Below are 18,492 nucleotides of genomic sequence, written 5' to 3'. Positions count from 1 at the left end.
TCTTTGAGTTGCAATGATGAATCTCCGGTGGAAACAAGTTTGGGGAAAATGCTCCTCCTGAACATTTCTTTTTGGGTAAAAGGGGCAAAAATCCTTTTCAATTTAACCACTGCTGCAGCAGATTCTTGGTGTCTTAAGCACCTTGACAACGCAGCTCTGAACATGCAGCCGCAATTATGACAAGGGGTAAAGGTTCATGACACGCAGAGGGGAAAAAGTTATTTAAGTTATGACATTCGCTCACAGACCTATTAGCGTTTTGTTCAGTCAGTAACAGAGACATACCTGGGTTTATTGATGCAGATTAACATAACTATTCAGCGTCACGCAGAGCCGCGAAGAGTACTTTGCCACCCTCAAAGACGGACACAGCTGATTCTGTAACTGAAGCTAAGGAAACAGGCAGACGTGCCAAATTATCACTTTGTATTGTTCTTCATTTGGCGAGTAACAGGAAAATTAACAAGGTGGCGTTGAAAATGAGATGCACTGCGGCTCCGCTCAATATCAACCCGCTCCTTCATATTGAACTGAGGAAGACTATACATGAATAAAAGCAAAATACTGTGGATGCTGGAAATCTGAAATAAAAGCAAGAAATTCTGGAATTACTCAGCAGGTCTGGCAGCATCTGTGGAGAGAGAAGCAGAGTTAACATTTCGGCTCAGTGACCCTTCTTCAGAACTGGCAAATATTAGAAAAGTCAAAGGTTAGAAGCAAGTAAAGCGGGGGTGGAGCAAGAGATAACAAAGGAGAAGGTGTAGATTGGGCAAGGCCACAGAATAGCTGACCAGAAGGTCATGGAGCAAAGGCAAACAATATGTTAATGGTGTGTTGAAAGACAAAGCATTAGTACAGATAGGACTGTTAACGGACTGAAAATTGAACAGCAGCAAGTACAAACATGAAAACAAAACAGTGGGTAAGTAAACTGAACAAACTAAGATGCAATAAAATAAACATACAAAAAAATGCAAAAAATGTAAAAAAGAAAAATAACAAAAAGTGAAAGTAAAATGGGGGGCCGTCACGAACTGAAATTATTGAACTCAATATTCAGTCCGGCACGCTCTCGTGTGCAATGGTTAGCACCGCAGCCTCACAGCTCCAGCGACCCGGTTTCAATTCTGGGCACTGCCTGTGTGGTGTTTGCAAGTTCTCCCTGTGTCTGCGTGGGATTCCTCCGGGTGCTCCGGTTTCCTCCCACATGCCAAAGACTTGCTGGTTGATAGGTTAATTGGCCATTCCCAATTGCCCCTAGTAAAGGTAGGTGATAGGGAAATATAGGGAAGGTGGGGATGTGGTAGGAATATGGAATTCGTGTAGGATTAGTATAAATGGGTGGTCGATGGTCGGCACAGACTCGGTGGGCCGAAGGGCCTGTTTCAGTGCTGTATCACGAAACTAAACTAATCGGTCAACGAGATGCTGTTTTTCGAGCTTGCTTTGTTGTTCACTGGAACACTGCAGCAAGCCCAGGATAGAGATGTGAGCATGAGAGCAGCGGGGAGTCTTGAAATGGCAAGCAACCAGAAGCTCAGGGTCCAGCTTGCGGACTGAGCGGACGTGTTCCGCAAAGCGGTCACCCAGTCTGCGTTTGGTCTCCCCAATAAACATGAATATACATTAATTGGATTTAGGCGCCAGTATGTTGCAAAACGAGAAGAAAGAAAGGCACAAATGGCATTAACACTGACTTTACAAATGATTCACTGAAAAATTCTTTCATTTGCTGGAAAAGATGAATATTGTGCATCTGAAAATGGGCACCATGGGATTGTGTTGCATACTGACCTGTTTTCCTGTATTTGCCTGTCATCTATACAATTCAATTTGTGTTGGATATCGCTGAGAATCTCATTTCAAGATGCGGGCACAGATATTAATATAATCCTACTGAAAGTTTAATCCTGGAACAAATCCTGTGTGACGTGGATTGCAACGTTTAGAGGGCTGTGCAGCTAAGGTGAGGAAGACGGGAATGATGTGGTTGATGTTTGCATGGAATGCATTGCAAACTTGGGTTACGTTGCTTGATTTCATTCTACACCTTGAAATTCAGAAGCAAGTGAGGCACCAGGTGGAAACCAACAGCTGTCTCTGTGGAAGCGGGGACATGGCTTCCTAATCTAACCATTTGAACTCTGAAAACATTCTGCTGGATCTGAACTGCCCTGTATACCAAGGCCAATTTGTATACTTTATAAAGTGGAATGCCCAGAACTATGCAGAGTACTCCAGGTGGGGTCTAACCAGGACATTATATAGCTGTAGCGAAGCTTCGCCCCCATTATTTAACTGCCTCTGTTACGCATTCTACTGCTCGGGTAATCACATTGTATGTTGCAAATCAGCAAAATAAGGACGCATTTGATAAAAATAAAGAGTTTAAAAGCACAAATATGCGTCAGTGCAATCAGTAAATAATGAGAAATGAAATCCAGAACTTGGCAAGAATCCCAAGTGGATGTCTTGGAGTGGTTGGGGAAGGGAATCTTTGTCAATGATGGCACACTGTGCATTGACACTGCAGCAGCTGCTCCACCTCTTACAAACTTAGTTTCTTAAGTGAGAGTTGACAAAAAAGGGAATTGGATAATTGCATGAAAGGAGAGGCAAACAAAAGCAGAGCGAAGGAAATGGGCCCAACTGCAAGTCTTTGAAAAAAGTGGCAATGGTACGATGGCCTCAATGGCCTGGCAATGTGTTGTGCACTGCTGAGCGTCCATTGCTGGGTCAATACCTCTGCAGCCTTGCAAAATGTCACAGTGGAATTGCATTTCAATGAAACAAGCACCACAAATAGATCTTGACTGTATAGTTTAACAATACTTGCAGATTCCTCAGACATGCAACCGTGCTGAGTTTCTGTAGTGTAGTGGTGATCACGTTTGTCTAACACGCAAAAGGTCCCCAGTTCGAAACTGGGCAGGAACATTTTCGAAACAAACCCAAACTTCTGACCACGATATATGCAATCATTGACATTCCCCATTAACACAACACAATTTCTCAAAGTCCTATTTCTCTTGCACATAGTGTGCACAATGCCTTGCAATCGCTCCTCTTTCTTGTCCTGATGCTGCAGAAAGTTCCTCAAAACCTAGCACTTGCACTTCATTTGGCTCAGATTAGAATAGAAACCTGCAACACTAGCTTGCTGAGTAACAGCTGATCTAAGTCTCATTTCAGACGAGGCAAAAGCACATCAGCAATTCACTTTTGCCAGCTCCACATTCGTTGAGACAGGGGCACGCTGCAATATTTTGACCCGCACTGTCCAATTACTCGCTGCGAGCAGCAAGAGGGGTCTGCTGCCTCAATCAACAGGTTACTGGCCATCTCAGGGAGATAAAATAGCACAACCCGGGCCAAATCCCCCAGAAACCAAGCACAGGCTCAGCAAAACGTAGGCACATGATATCCGGGCCACTAAACCTCCGAGCAGCTCGAACAGAACACCCAAGTGACTGAAACTTTCTTTGAGTTGCAATGATGAATCTCCGGTGGAAACAAGTTTGGGGAAAATGCTCCTCCTGAACATTTCTTTTTGGTTAAAAGGGGCAAAAATCCTTTTCAATTTAACAACTTCTGCAGCAGATTCTTGGTGTCTTAAGCACCTTGACAACGCAGCTCTGAACATGCAGCCGCAATTATAACAAGGGGTAAAGGTTCATGACACGCAGAGGGGAAAAAGTTATTTAAGTTATGACATTCGCTCACAGACCTATTAGCGTTTTGTTCAGTCAGCAACAGAGACATACCTGGGTTTATTGATGCAGATTAACATAACTATTCAGCGTCACGCAGAGCCGCGAAGAGTACTTTGCCTCCCTTAAAGACGGACACAGCTGATTCTGTAACTGAAGCTAAGGAAACAGGCAGACGTGCCAAATTATCACTTTGTATTGTTCTTCATTTGGCGAGTAACAGGAAAACTAACAAGGTGGCGTTGAAAATGAGATGCACTGCGGCTCCGCTCAATATCAATCCGCTCCTTCATATTGAACTGAGGAAGACTATACATGAATAAAAGCAAAATACTGTGGATGCTGGAAATCTGAAATAAAAGAAAGAAATTCTGGAATTACTCAGCAGGTCTGGCAGCATCTGTGGAGAGAGAAGCAGAGTTAACATTTCGGCTCAGTGACCCTTCTTCAGAACTGGCAAATATTAGAAAAGTCAAAGGTTAGAAGCAAGTAAAGCGGGGGTGGAGCAAGAGATAACAAAGGAGAAGGTGTAGAGTGGGCAAGGCCACAGAATAGCTGACCAGAAGGTCATGGAGCAAAGGCAAACAATATGTTAATGGTGTGTTGAAAGACAAAGCATTAGTACAGATAGGACTGTTAACGGACTGAAAATTGAACAGCAGCAAGTACAAACATGAAAACAAAACAGTGGGTAAGTAAACTGAACAAACTAAGATGAAATAAAATAAACATACAAAAAAATGCAAAAAATGTAAAAAAGAAAAATAACAAAAAGTGAAAGTAAAATGGGGGGCCCGTCACGAACTGAAATTATTGAACTCAATATTCAGTCCGGCACGCTCTCGTGTGCAATGGTTAGCACCGCAGCCTCACAGCTCCAGCGACCCGGTTTCAATTCTGGGCACTGCCTGTGTGGTGTTTGCAAGTTCTCCCTGTGTCTGCGTGGGATTCCTCCGGGTGCTCCGGTTTCCTCCCACATGCCAAAGACTTGCTGGTTGATAGGTTAATTGGCCATTCCCAATTGCCCCTAGTAAAGGTAGGTGATAGGGAAATATAGGGAAGGTGGGGATGTGGTAGGAATATGGAATTCGTGTAGGATTAGTATAAATGGGTGGTCGATGGTCGGCACAGACTCGGTGGGCCGAAGGGCCTGTTTCAGTGCTGCATCACGAAACTAAACTAATCGGTCAACGAGATGCTGTTTTTCGAGCTTGCGTTGTTGTTCACTGGAACACTGCAGCAAGCCCAGGATAGAGATGTAAGCATGAGAGCAGCGGGGAGTCTTGAAATGGCAAGCAACCAGAAGCTCAGGGTCCTGCTTGGGGACTGAGCGGACGTGTTCCGCAAAGCGATCACCCAGTCTGCGTTTGGTCTCCCCAATAAACATGAAGATACATTAATTGGATTCAGGCGCCAGTATGTTGCAAAACGAGAAGAAAGAAAGGCACAAATGGCAATAACACTGACTTTACAAATGATTCACTGAAAAATTCTTTCATTTGCTGGAAAAGATGAATATTGTGCATCTGAAAATAGGCACCATGGGATTGTGTTGCATACTGACCTGTTTTCCTGTATTTGCCTGTCATCTATACAATTCAATTTGTGTTGGATATCGCTGAGAATCTCATTTCAAGATGCGGGCACAGATATTAATATAATCCTACTGAAAGTTTAATCCTGGAACAAATCCTGTGTGACGTGGATTGCAACGTTTAGAGGGCTGTGCAGCTAAGGTGAGGAAGACGGGAATGATGTGGTTGATGATTGCATGGAATGCATTGCAAACTTGGGTTACGTTGCTTGATTTCATTCTACACCTTGAAATTCAGAAGCAAGTGAGGCACCAGGTGGAAACCAACAGCTGTCTCTGTGGAAGCGGGGACATGGCTTCCTAATCTAACCATTTGAACTCTGAAAACATTCTGCTGGATCTGAACTGCCCTGTATACCAAAGCCAATTTGTATACTTTATAAAGTGGAATGCCCAGAACTATGCAGAGTACTCCAGGTGGGGTCTAACCAGGACATTATATAGCTGTAGCGAAGCTTCGCCCCCATTATTTAACTGCCTCTGTTACGCATTTTCCTGCTCGGGTAATCACATTGTATGTTGCAAATCAGCAAAATAAGGACGCATTTGATAAAAATAAAGAGTTTAAAAGCACAAATATGTGTCAGTGCAATCAGTAAATAATGAGAAATGAAATCCAGAACTTGGCAAGAATCCCAAGTGGATGTCTTGGAGTGGTTGGGGAAGGGAATCTTTGTCAATGATGGCACACTGTGCATTGACACTGCAGCAGCTGCTCCACCTCTTCCAAACTTAGTTTCTTAAGTGAGAGTTGACAAAAAAGGGAATTGGATAATTGCATGAAAGGAGAGGCAAACAAAAGCAGAGCGAAGGAAATGGGCCCAACTGGCAAGTCTTTGAAAAAACTGGCAATGGTACGATGGCCTCAATGGCCTGGCAATGTGTTGTGCACTGCTGAGCGTCCATTGCTGGGTCAATACCTCTGCAGCCTTGCAAAATGTCACAGTGGAATTGCATTTCAATGAAACAAGCACCACAAATCGATCATGACTGTATAGTTTAACAATACTTGAAGCTTCCTCAGCGCTGCCACCGCGCTGAGTTTCTGTAGTGTAGTGGTGATCACGTTTGTCTAACATGCAAAAGGTCCCCAGTTCGAAACTGGGCCGAAACATTTTCGAAACAAACCCAAACGTCTGACCACGAAAGATGCAATCATTGACATTCCCCATTAACACAACACAATTTCTCAAAGTCCTATTTCTCTTGCACATTGTGTGCACAATGCCTTGCAATCGCTCCTCTTTCTAGTCCTGATGCTGCAGAAAGTTCCTCAAAACCTAGCACTTGCACTTCATTTGGCTCAGATTAGAATAGAAACCTGCAACACTAGCTTGCTAAGTCACAGCTGATCTAAGTCTCATTTCAGACGAGGCAAAAGCACATCAGCAATTCACTTTCGCCAGCTCCACATTCGTTGAGACAGGGGCACGCCGCAATATTTTAACCCGCACTGTCCAATTACTCGCTGCTAGCAGCAAGAGGGGTCTGCTGCCTCAATCAACAGGTTACTGGCCATCTCAGGGAGGTAAAATAGCACAACCCGGGCCAAATCTCCCCAGAAACCAAGCACAGGCTCAGCAAAACGTAGGCACATGATATCCGGGCCACTAAACCTCCGAGCAGCTCGAACAGAACACCCAAGTGACTGAAACTTTCTTTGGGTTGCAATGATGAATCTCCGGTGGAAACAAGTTTAGGGAAAATGCTCCTCCTGAACATTTCTTTTTGGGTAAAAGGGGCAAAAATCCTTTTCAATTTAACCACTGCTGCAGCAGATTCTTGGTGTCTTAAGCACCTTGAAAACGCAGCTCTTAACATGCAGCCGCAATTATGACAAGGGGTAAAGGTTCATGACACGCAGAGGGGAAAAAGTTATTTAAGTTATGACAGTCGCTCACAGACTTATTAGCGTTTTGTTCAGTCAGTAACAGAGACATACCTGGGTTTATTGATGCAGATTAACATAACTATTCAGCGTCACGCAGAGCTCGAAGAGTACTTTGCCTCCCTTAAAGACGGACACAGCTGATTCTGTAACTGAAGCTAAGGAAACAGGCAGACGTGCCAAATTATCACTTTGTATTGTTCTTCATTCGGCGAGTAACAGGAAAACTAACAAGGTGGCGTTGAAAATGAGATGCACTGCGGCTCCGCTCAATATCAACCCGCTCCTTCATATTGAACTGAGGAAGAATATACATGAATAAAAGCAAAATACTGTGGATGCTGGAAATCTGAAATAAAAACAAGAAATTCTGGAAATACTCAGCAGGTCTGGCAGCATCTGTGGAGAGAGAAGCAGAGTTAACATTTCGGCTCAGTGACCCTTCTTCAGAACTGGCAAATATTAGAAAAGTCAAAGGTTAGAAGCAAGTAAAGCGGGGGTGGAGCAAGAGATAACAAAGGAGAAGGTGCAGATTGGGCAAGGCCACAGAATAGCTGACCAGAAGGTCATGGAGCAAAGGCAAACAATATGTTAATGGTGTGTTGAAAGACAAAGCATTCGTACAGATAGGACTGTTAATGGACTGAAAATTGAACAGCAGCAAGTACAAACATGAAAACAAAACAGTGGGTAAGTAAACTGAACAAACTAAGATGAAATAAAATAAACATACAAAAAAATGTAAAAAATGTAAAAAAGAAAAATAACAAAAAGTGAAAGTAAAATGGGGGGCCCGTCATGATCTGAAATTATTGAACTCAATGTTCAGTCCGGCACGCTCTCGTGTGCAATGGTTAGCACCGCAGCCTCACAGCTCCAGCGACCCGGTTTCAATTCTGGGCACTGCCTGTGTGGTGTTTGCAAGTTCTCCCTGTGTCTGCGTGGGATTCCTCCGGGTGCTCCGGTTTCCTCCCACATGCCAAAGACTTGCTGGTTGATAGGTTAATTAGCCATTCCCAATTGCCCCTAGTAAAGCTAGGTGGGAGGGAAATATAGGGAAGGTGGGGATGTGGTAGGAATATGGAATTCGTGTAGGATTAGTATAAATGGGTGGTCGATGGTCGGCACAGACTCGGTGGGCCGAAGGGCCTGTTTCAGTGCTGCATCACGAAACTAAACTAATCGGTCAACGAGATGCTGTTTTTCGAGCTTGCGTTGTTGTTCACTGGAACACTGCAGCAAGCCCAGGATAGAGATGTAAGCATGAGAGCAGCGGGGAGTCTTGAAATGGCAAGCAACCAGAAGCTCAGGGTCCTGCTTGCGGACTGAGTGGACGTGTTCCGCAAAGCGATCACCCAGTCTGCGTTTGGTCTCCCCAATAAACATGAATATACATTAATTGGATTTAGGCGCCAGTATGTTGCAAAACGAGAAGAAAGAAAGGCACAAATGGCATTAACACTGACTTTACAAATGATTCACTGAAAAATTCTTTCATTTGCTGGAAAAGATGAATATTGTGCATCTGAAAATAGGCACCATGGGATTGTGTTGCATACTGACCTGTTTTCCTGTATTTGCCTGTCATCTATACAATTCAATTTGTGTTGGATATCGCTGAGAATCTCATTTCAAGATGCGGGCACAGATATTAATATAATCCTACTGAAAGTTTAATCCTGGAACAAATCCTGTGTGACGTGGATTGCAACGTTTAGAGGGCTGTGCAGCTAAGGTGAGGAAGACGGGAATGATGTGGTTGATGATTGCATGGAATGCATTGCAAACTTGGGTTACGTTGCTTGATTTCATTCTACACCTTGAAATTCAGAAGTAAGTGAGGCACCAGGTGGAAACCAACAGCTGTCTCTGTGGAAGCGGGGACATGGCTTCCTAATCTAACCATTTGAACTCTGAAAACATTCTGCTGGATCTGAACTGCCCTGTATACCAAGGCCAATTTGTATACTTTATAAAGTGGAATGCCCAGAACTATGCAGAGTACTCCAGGTGGGGTCTAACCAGGACATTATATAGCTGTAGCGAAGCTTCGCCCCCATTATTTAACTGCCTCTGTTACGCATTCTACTGCTCGGGTAATCACATTGTATGTTGCAAATCAGCAAAATAAGGACGCATTTGATAAAAATAAAGAGTTTAAAAGCACAAATATGTGTCAGTGCAATCAGTAAATAATGAGAAATGAAATCCAGAACTTGGCAAGAATCCCAAGTGGATGTCTTGGAGTGGTTGGGGAAGGGAATCTTGTCAATGATGGCACACTGTGCATTGACTCTGCAGCAGCTGCTGCACCTCTTCCAAACTTAGTTTCTTAAGTGAGAGTTTACAAAAAAGGGAATTGGATAATTGCATGAAAGGAGAGGCAAACAAAAGCAGAGCGAAGGAAGTGGGCCCAACTGGCAAGTCTTTGAAAAAAGTGGCAATGGTACGATGGCCTGAATGGCCTGGCAATGTGTTGTGCACTGCTGAGCGTCCATTGCTGGGTCAATACCTCTGCAGCCTTGCAAAATGTCACAGTGGAATTGCATTTCAATGAAACAAGCACCACAAATAGATTATGACTGTATAGTTTAACAATACTTGCAGCTTCCTCAGCCTTGGGACCGTGCTGAGTTTCTGTAGTGTAGTGGTGATCACGTTTGTCTTACACGCAAAAGGTCCCCAGTTCGAAACTGGGCAGAAACATTTTCGAAACAAACCCAAACGTCTGACCACGAAAGATGCAATAATTGACATTCCCCATTCACACAACACAATTTCTCAAAGTCCTATTTCTCTTGCACATTGTGTGCACAATGCCTTGCAATCGCTCCTCTTTCTAGTCCTGATGCTGCAGAAAGTTCCTCAAAAACTAGCACTTGCACTTCATTTGGCTCAGATTAGAATGGAAACCTGCAACACTTGCTTGCGAAGTCACAGCTGATCTCAGTCTCATTTCAGACGAGGCAAAAGCACATCAGCAATTCACTTTCGCCAGCTCCACATTCGTTGAGACAGGGGCACACCGCAATATTTTAACCCGCACTGTCCAATTACTCGCTGCTAGCAGCAAGAGGGGTCTGCTGCCTCAATCAACAGGTTCCTGGCCATCTCAGGGAGGTAAAATAGCACAACCCGGGCCAAATCTCCCCAGAAACCAAGCACAGGCTCAGCAAAACGTAGGCACATGATATCCGGGCCACTAAACCTCCGAGCAGCTCGAACAGAACACCCAAGTGACTGAAACTTTCTTTGAGTTGCAATGATGAATCTCCGGTGGAAACAAGTTTGGGGAAAATGCTCCTCCTGAACATTTCTTTTTGGGTAAAAGGGGCAAAAATCCTTTTCAATTTAACCACTGCTGCAGCAGATTCTTGGTGTCTTAAGCACCTTGACAACGCAGCTCTGAACATGCAGCCGCAATTATGACAAGGGGTAAAGGTTCATGACACGCAGAGGGGAAAAAGTTATTTAAGTTATGACATTCGCTCACAGACCTATTAGCGTTTTGTTCAGTCAGTAACAGAGACATACCTGGGTTTATTGATGCAGATTAACATAACTATTCAGCGTCACGCAGAGCCGCGAAGAGTACTTTGCCTCCCTTAAAGACGGACACAGCTGATTCTGTAACTGAAGCTAAGGAAACAGGCAGACGTGCCAAATTATCACTTTGTATTGTTCTTCATTTGGCGAGTAACAGGAAAACTAACAAGGTGGCGTTGAAAATGAGATGCACTGCAGCTCCGCTCAATATCAACCCGCTCCTTCATATTGAACTGAGGAAGAATATACATGAATAAAAGCAAAATACTGTGGATGCTGGAAATCTGAAATAAAAACAAGAAATTCTGGAAATACTCAGCAGGTCTGGCAGCATCTGTGGAGAGAGAAGCAGAGTTAACATTTCGGCTCAGTGACCCTTCTTCAGTACTGGCAAATATTAGAAAAGTCAAAGGTTAGAAGCAAGTAAAGCGGGGGTGGAGCAAGAGATAACAAAGGAGAAGGTGCAGATTGGGCAAGGCCACATAATAGCTGACCAGAAGGTCATGGAGCAAAGGCAAACAATATGTTAATGGTGTGTTGAAAGACAAAGCATTCGTACAGATAGGACTGTTAACGGACTGAAAATTGAACAGCAGCAAGTACAAACATGAAAACAAAACAGTGGGTAAGTAATCTGAACAAACTAAGATGAAATAAAATAAACATACAAAAAAATGTAAAAAATGTAAAAAAGAAAAATAACAAAAAGTGAAAGTAAAATGGGGGGCCCGTCATGATCTGAAATTATTGAACTCAATGTTCAGTCCGGCACGCTCTCGTGTGCAATGGTTAGCACCGCAGCCTCACAGCTCCAGCGACCCGGTTTCAATTCTGGGCACTGCCTGTGTGGTGTTTGCAAGTTCTCCCTGTGTCTGCGTGGGATTCCTCCGGGTGCTCCGGTTTCCTCCCACATGCCAAAGACTTGCTGGTTGATAGGTTAATTGGCCATTCCCAATTGCCCCTAGTAAAGCTAGGTGGTAGGGAAATATAGGGAAGGTGGGGATGTGGTAGGAATATGGAATTCGTGTAGGATTAGTATAAATGGGTGGTCGATGGTCGGCACAGACTCGGTGGGCCGAAGGGCCTGTTTCAGTGCTGCATCACGAAACTAAACTAATCGGTCAACGAGATGCTGTTTTTCGAGCTTGCGTTGTTGTTCACTGGAACACTGCAGCAAGCCCAGGATAGAGATGTAAGCATGAGAGCAGCGGGGAGTCTTGAAATGGCAAGCAACCAGAAGCTCAGGGTCCTGCTTGCGGACTGAGCGGACGTGTTCCGCAAAGCGATCACCCAGTCTGCGTTTGGTCTCCCCAATAAACATGAATATACATTAATTGGATTTAGGCGCCAGTATGTTGCAAAACGAGAAGAAAGAAAGGCACAAATGGCATTAACACTGACTTTACAAATGATTCACTGAAAAATTCTTTCATTTGCTGGAAAAGATGAATATTGTGCATCTGAAAATAGGCACCATGGGATTGTGTTGCATACTGACCTGTTTTCCTGTATTTGCCTGTCATCTATACAATTCAATTTGTGTTGGATATCGCTGAGAATCTCATTTCAAGATGCGGGCACAGATATTAATATAATCCTCCTGAAAGTTTAATCCTGGAACAAATCCTGTGTGACGTGGATTGCAACGTTTAGAGGGCTGTGCAGCTAAGGTGAGGAAGACGGGAATGATGTGGTTGATGATTGCATGGAATGCATTGCAAACTTGGGTTACGTTGCTTGATTTCATTCTACACCTTGAAATTCAGAAGCAAGTGAGGCACCAGGTGGAAACCAACAGCTGTCTCTGTGGAAGCGGGGACATGGCTTCCTAATCTAACCATTTGAACTCTGAAAACATTCTGCTGGATCTGAACTGCCCTGTATACCAAGGCCAATTTGTATACTTTATAAAGTGGAATGCCCAGAACTATGCAGAGTACTCCAGGTGGGGTCTAACCAGGACATTATATAGCTGTAGCGAAGCTTCACCCCCATTATTTAACTGCCTCTGTTACGCATTCTACTGCTCGGGTAATCACATTGTATGTTGCAAATCAGCAAAATAAGGACGCATTTGATAAAAATAAAGAGTTTAAAAGCACAAATATGTGTCAGTGCAATCAGTAAATAATGAGAAATGAAATCCAGAACTTGGCAAGAATCCCAAGTGGATGTCTTGGAGTGGTTGGGGAAGGGAATCTTGTCAATGATGGCACACTGTGCATTGACACTGCAGCAGCTGCTGCACCTCTTCCAAACTTAGTTTCTTAAGTGAGAGTTTACAAAAAAGGGAATTGGATAATTGCATGAAAGGAGAGGCAAACAAAAGCAGAGCGAAGGAAGTGGGCCCAACTGGCAAGTCTTTGAAAAAAGTGGCAATGGTACGATGGCCTGAATGGCCTGGCAATGTGTTGTGCACTGCTGAGCGTCCATTGCTGGGTCAATACCTCTGCAGCCTTGCAAAATGTCACAGTGGAATTGCATTTCAATGAAACAAGCACCACAAATAGATCATGACTGTATAGTTTAACAATACTTGCAGCTTCCTCAGCCCTGCGAATGTGCTGAGTTTCTGTAGTGTAGTGGTGATCACGTTTGTCTCACATGCAAAAAGTCCCCAGTTCGAAACTGGGCAGACACGTTTTCGAAACAAACCCAAACGTCTGACCACGAAAGATGCAATCATTGACATCCCCCATTCACACAACACAATTTCTCAAAGTCCTGTTTCTCTTGCACATTGTGTGCACAATGCCTTGCAATCGCTCCTCTTTCTTGTCCTGATGCTGCAGAAAGTTCCTCAAAACCTAGCACTTGCACTTCATTTGGCTCAGATTAGAATAGAAACCTGCAACACGAGCTTGCTAAGTAACAGCTGATCTAAGTCTCATTTCAGACGAGGCAAAAGCACATCAGCAATTCACTTTCGCCAGCTCCACATTCGTTGAGACAGGGGCACGCCGCAATATTTTAACCCGCACTGTCCAATTACTCGCTGCGAGCAGCAAGAGGGGTCTGCTGCCTCAATCAACAGGTTACTGGCCATCTCAGGGAGGTAAAATAGCACAACCCGGGCCAAATCTCCCCAGAAACCAAGCACAGGCTCAGCAAAACGTAGGCACATGATATCCGGGCCACTAAACCTCCGAGCAGCTCGAACAGAACACCCAAGTGACTGAAACTTTCTTTGAGTTGCAATGATGAATCTCCGGTGGAAACAAGTTTGGGGAAAATGCTCCTCCTGAACATTTCTTTTTGGGTAAAAGGGGCAAAAATCCTTTTCAATTTAACCACTGCTGCAGCAGATTCTTGGTGTCTTAAGCACCTTGACAACGCAGCTCTGAACATGCAGCCGCAATTATGACAAGGGGTAAAGGTTCATGACACGCAGAGGGGAAAAAGTTATTTAAGTTATGACATTCGCTCACAGACCTATTAGCGTTTTGTTCAGTCAGTAACAGAGACATACCTGGGTTTATTGATGCAGATTAACATAACTATTCAGCGTCACGCAGAGCCGCGAAGAGTACTTTGCCTCCCTTAAAGACGGACACAGCTGATTCTGTAAGTGAAGCTAAGGAAACAGGCAGACGTGCCAAATTATCACTTTGTATTGTTCTTCATTTGGCGAGTAACAGGAAAACTAACAAGGTGGCGTTGAAAATGAGATGCACTGCGGCTCCGCTCAATATCAACCCGCTCCTTCATATTGAACTGAGGAAGACTATACATGAATAAAAGCAAAATACTGTGGATGCTGGAAATCTGAAATAAAAACAAGAAATTCTGGAATTACTCAGCAGGTCTGGCAGCATCTGTGGAGAGAGAAGCAGAGTTAACATTTCGGCTCAGTGACCCTTCTTCAGAACTGGCAAATATTAGAAAAGTCAAAGGTTAGAAGCAAGTAAAGCGGGGGTGGAGCAAGAGATAACAAAGGAGAAGGTGTAGATTGGGCAAGGCCACAGAATAGCTGACCAGAAGGTCATGGAGCAAAGGCAAACAATATGTTAATGGTGTGTTGAAAGACAAAGCATTAGTGCAGATAGGACTGTTAACGGACTGAAAATTGAACAGCAGCAAGTACAAACATGAAAACAAAACAGTGGGTAAGTAAACTGAACAAACTAAGATGAAATAAAATAAACATACAAAAAAATGCAAAAAATGTAAAAAAGAAAAATAACAAAAAGTGAAAGTAAAATGGGGGGCCCGTCACGATCTGAAATTATTGAACTCAATATTCAGTCCGGCACGCTCTCGTGTGCAATGGTTAGCACCGCAGCCTCACAGCTCCAGCGACCCGGTTTCAATTCTGGGCACTGCCTGTGTGGTGTTTGCAAGTTCTCCCTGTGTCTGCGTGGGATTCCTCCGGGTGCTCCGGTTTCCTCCCACATGCCAAAGACTTGCTGGTTGATAGGTTAATTGGCCATTCCCAATTGCCCCTAGTAAAGGTAGGTGATAGGGAAATATAGGGAAGGTGGGGATGTGGTAGGAATATGGAATTCGTGTAGGATTAGTATAAATGGGTGGTCGATGGTCGGCACAGACTCGGTGGGCCGAAGGGCCTGTTTCAGTGCTGCATCACGAAACTAAACTAATCGTCAACGAGATGCTGTTTTTCGAGCTTGCGTTGTTGTTCACTGGAACACTGCAGCAAGCCCAGGATAGAGATGTGAGCATGAGAGCAGCGGGGAGTCTTGAAATGGCAAGCAACCAGAAGCTCAGGGTCCAGCTTGCGGACTGAGCGGACGTGTTCCGCAAAGCGGTCACCCAGTCTGCGTTTGGTCTCCCCAATAAACATGAATATACATTAATTGGATTTAGGCGCCAGTATGTTGCAAAACGAGAAGAAAGAAAGGCACAAATGGCATTAACTCTGACTTTACAAATGATTCACTGAAAAATTCTTTCATTTGCTGGAAAAGATGAATATTGTGCATCTGAAAATAGGCAACATGAGATTGTGTTGCATACTGACCTATTTTCCTGTATTTGCCTGTCATCTATACAATTCAATTTGTGTTGGATATCGCTGAGAATCTCATTTCAAGATGCGGGCACAGATATTAATATAATCCTACTGAAAGTTTAATCCTGGAACAAATCCTGTGTGACGTGGATTGCAACGTTTAGAGGGCTGTGCAGCTAAGGTGAGGAAGACGGGAATGATGTGGTTGATGATTGCATGGAATGCATTGCAAACTTGGGTTACGTTGCTTGATTTCATTCTGCACCTTGAAATTCAGAAGCAAGTGAGGCACCAGGTGGAAACCAACAGCTGTCTCTGTGGAAGCGGGGACATGGCTTCCTAATCTAACCATTTGAACTCTGAAAACATTCTGCTGGATCTGAACTGCCCAGTATACCAAGGCCAATTTGTATACTTTATAAAGTGGAATGCCCAGAACTATGCAGAGTACTCCAGGTGGGGTCTAACCAGGACATTATATAGCTGTAGCAAAGCTTCGCCCCCATTATTTAACTGCCTCTGTTACGCATTCTACTGCTCGGGTAATCACATTGTATGTTGCAAATCAGCAAAATAAGGACGCATTTGATAAAAATAAAGAGTTTAAAAGCACAAATATGCGTCAGTGCAATCAGTAAATAATGAGAAATGAAATCCAGAACTTGGCAAGAATCCCAAGTGGATGTCTTGGAGTGGTTGGGGAAGGGAATCTTTGTCAATGATGGCACACTGTGCATTGACACTGCAGCAGCTGCTCCACCTCTTACAAACTTAGTTTCTTAAGTGAGAGTTGACAAAAAAGGGAATTGGATAATTGCATGAAAGGAGAGGCAAACAAAAGCAGAGCGAAGGAAATGGGCCCAACTGGCAAGTCTTTGAAAAAACTGGCAATGGTACGATGGCCTCAATGGCCTGGCAATGTGTTGTGCACTGCTGAGCGTCCATTGCTGGGTCAATACCTCTGCAGCCTTGCAAAATGTCACAGTGGAATTGCATTTCAATGAAACAAGCACCACAAATAGATCTTGACTGTATAGTTTAACAATACTTGCAGCTTCCTCAGACCTGCAACCGTGCTGGGTTTCTGTAGTGTAGTGGTGATCACGTTTGTCTAACACGCAAAAGATCCCCAGTTCGAAACTGGGTAGAAACAATTTCGAAACAAACCCAAACTTATGACCACGATATATGCAATCATTGACATTCCCCATTCACACAACACAATTTCTCAAAGTCCTATTTCTCTTGCACATTGTGTGCACAATGCCTTGCAATCGCTCCTCTTTCTTGTCCTGATGCTGCAGAAAGTTCCTCAAAACCTAGCACTTGCACTTCATTTGGCTCAGATTAGAATAGAAACCTGCAACACTAGCTTGCTAAGTCACAGCTGATCTAAGTCTCATTTCAGACGAGGCAAAAGCACATCAGCAATTCACTTTCGCCAGCTCCACATTCGTTGAGACAGGGGCACGCCGCAATATTTTAACCCGCACTGTCCAATTACTCGCTGCTAGCAGCAAGAGGGGTCTGCTGCCTCAATCAACAGGTTACTGGCCATCTCAGGGAGGTAAAATAGCACAACCCGGGCCAAATCTCCCCAGAAACCAAGCACAGGCTCAGCAAAACGTAGGCACATGATATCCGGGCCACTAAACCTCCGAGCAGCTCGAACAGAACACCCAAGTGACTGAAACTTTCTTTGAGTTGCAATGATGAATCTCCGGTGGAAACAAGTTTGGGGAAAATGCTCCTCCTGAACATTTCTTTTTGGGTAAAAGGGGCAAACATCCTTTTCAATTTAACCACTGCTGCAGCAGATTCTTGGTGTCTTAAGCACCTTGACAACGCAGCTCTGAACATGCAGCCGCAATTATGACAAGGTGTAAAGGTTCATGACACGCAGAGGGGAAAAAGTTATTTAAGTTATGACATTCGCTCACAGACCTATTAGCGTTTTGTTCAGTCAGTAACAGAGACATACCTGGGTTTATTGATGCAGATTAACATAACTATTCAGCGTCACGCAGAGCCGCGAAGAGTACTTTGCCTCCCTTAAAGACGGACACAGCTGATTCTGTAAGTGAAGCTAAGGAAACAGGCAGACGTGCCAAATTATCACTTTGTATTGTTCTTCATTTGGCGAGTAACAGGAAAACTAACAAGGTGGCGTTGAAAATGAGATGCACTGCGGCTCCGCTCAATATCAACCCGCTCCTTCATATTGAACTGAGGAAGACTATACATGAATAAAAGCAAAATACTGTGGATGCTGGAAATCTGAAATAAAAGCAAGAAATTCTGGAATTACTCAGCAGGTCTGGCAGCATCTGTGGAGAGAGAAGCAGAGTTAACATTTCGGCTCAGTGACCCTTCTTCAGAACTGGCAAATATTAGAAAAGTCAAAGGTTAGAAGCAAGTAAAGCGGGGGTGGAGCAAGAGATAACAAAGGAGAAGGTGTAGATTGGGCAAGGCCACAGAATAGCTGACCAGAAGGTCATGGAGCAAAGGCAAACAATATGTTAATGGTGTGTTGAAAGACAAAGCATTAGTACAGATAGGACTGTTAACGGACTGAAAATTGAACAGCAGCAAGTACAAACATGAAAACAAAACAGTGGGTAAGTAAACTGAACAAACTAAGATGAAATAAAATAAACATACAAAAAAATGCAAAAAATGTAAAAAAGAAAAATAACAAAAAGTGAAAGTAAAATGGGGGGCCCGTCATGATCTGAAATTATTGAACTCAATATTCAGTCCGGCACGCTCTCGTGTGCAATGGTTA

The 18,492-nt window shown here is 43.8% G+C and overlaps 4 non-coding genes across 4 annotated transcripts; all 4 read left to right on the top strand.

The window, feature by feature from the left end:
- Positions 1 to 2,864: 2,864 nt before the first annotated feature.
- On the top strand, positions 2,865 to 2,937 carry trnav-aac (transfer RNA valine (anticodon AAC)). The gene has a single exon. It is a non-coding gene; the product is annotated as a tRNA-Val (tRNA).
- A 3,408-nt stretch (positions 2,938 to 6,345) lies between these two features.
- Positions 6,346 to 6,418, top strand: trnav-aac (transfer RNA valine (anticodon AAC)). The gene has a single exon. It is a non-coding gene; the product is annotated as a tRNA-Val (tRNA).
- A 3,407-nt stretch (positions 6,419 to 9,825) lies between these two features.
- Positions 9,826 to 9,898, top strand: trnav-uac (transfer RNA valine (anticodon UAC)). Its single transcript has one exon. It is a non-coding gene; the product is annotated as a tRNA-Val (tRNA).
- Positions 9,899 to 16,787: 6,889 nt separating this feature from the next.
- Positions 16,788 to 16,860, top strand: trnav-aac (transfer RNA valine (anticodon AAC)). The gene has a single exon. It is a non-coding gene; the product is annotated as a tRNA-Val (tRNA).
- Positions 16,861 to 18,492: the final 1,632 nt, after the last annotated feature.

The sequence above is a fragment of the Heterodontus francisci genome, chromosome 22 (genome assembly GCF_036365525.1).
Source record: "Heterodontus francisci isolate sHetFra1 chromosome 22, sHetFra1.hap1, whole genome shotgun sequence".
Lineage (NCBI taxonomy): Eukaryota > Metazoa > Chordata > Chondrichthyes > Heterodontiformes > Heterodontidae > Heterodontus > Heterodontus francisci.
This window is presented reverse-complemented; position numbering and strand designations above follow the sequence as displayed.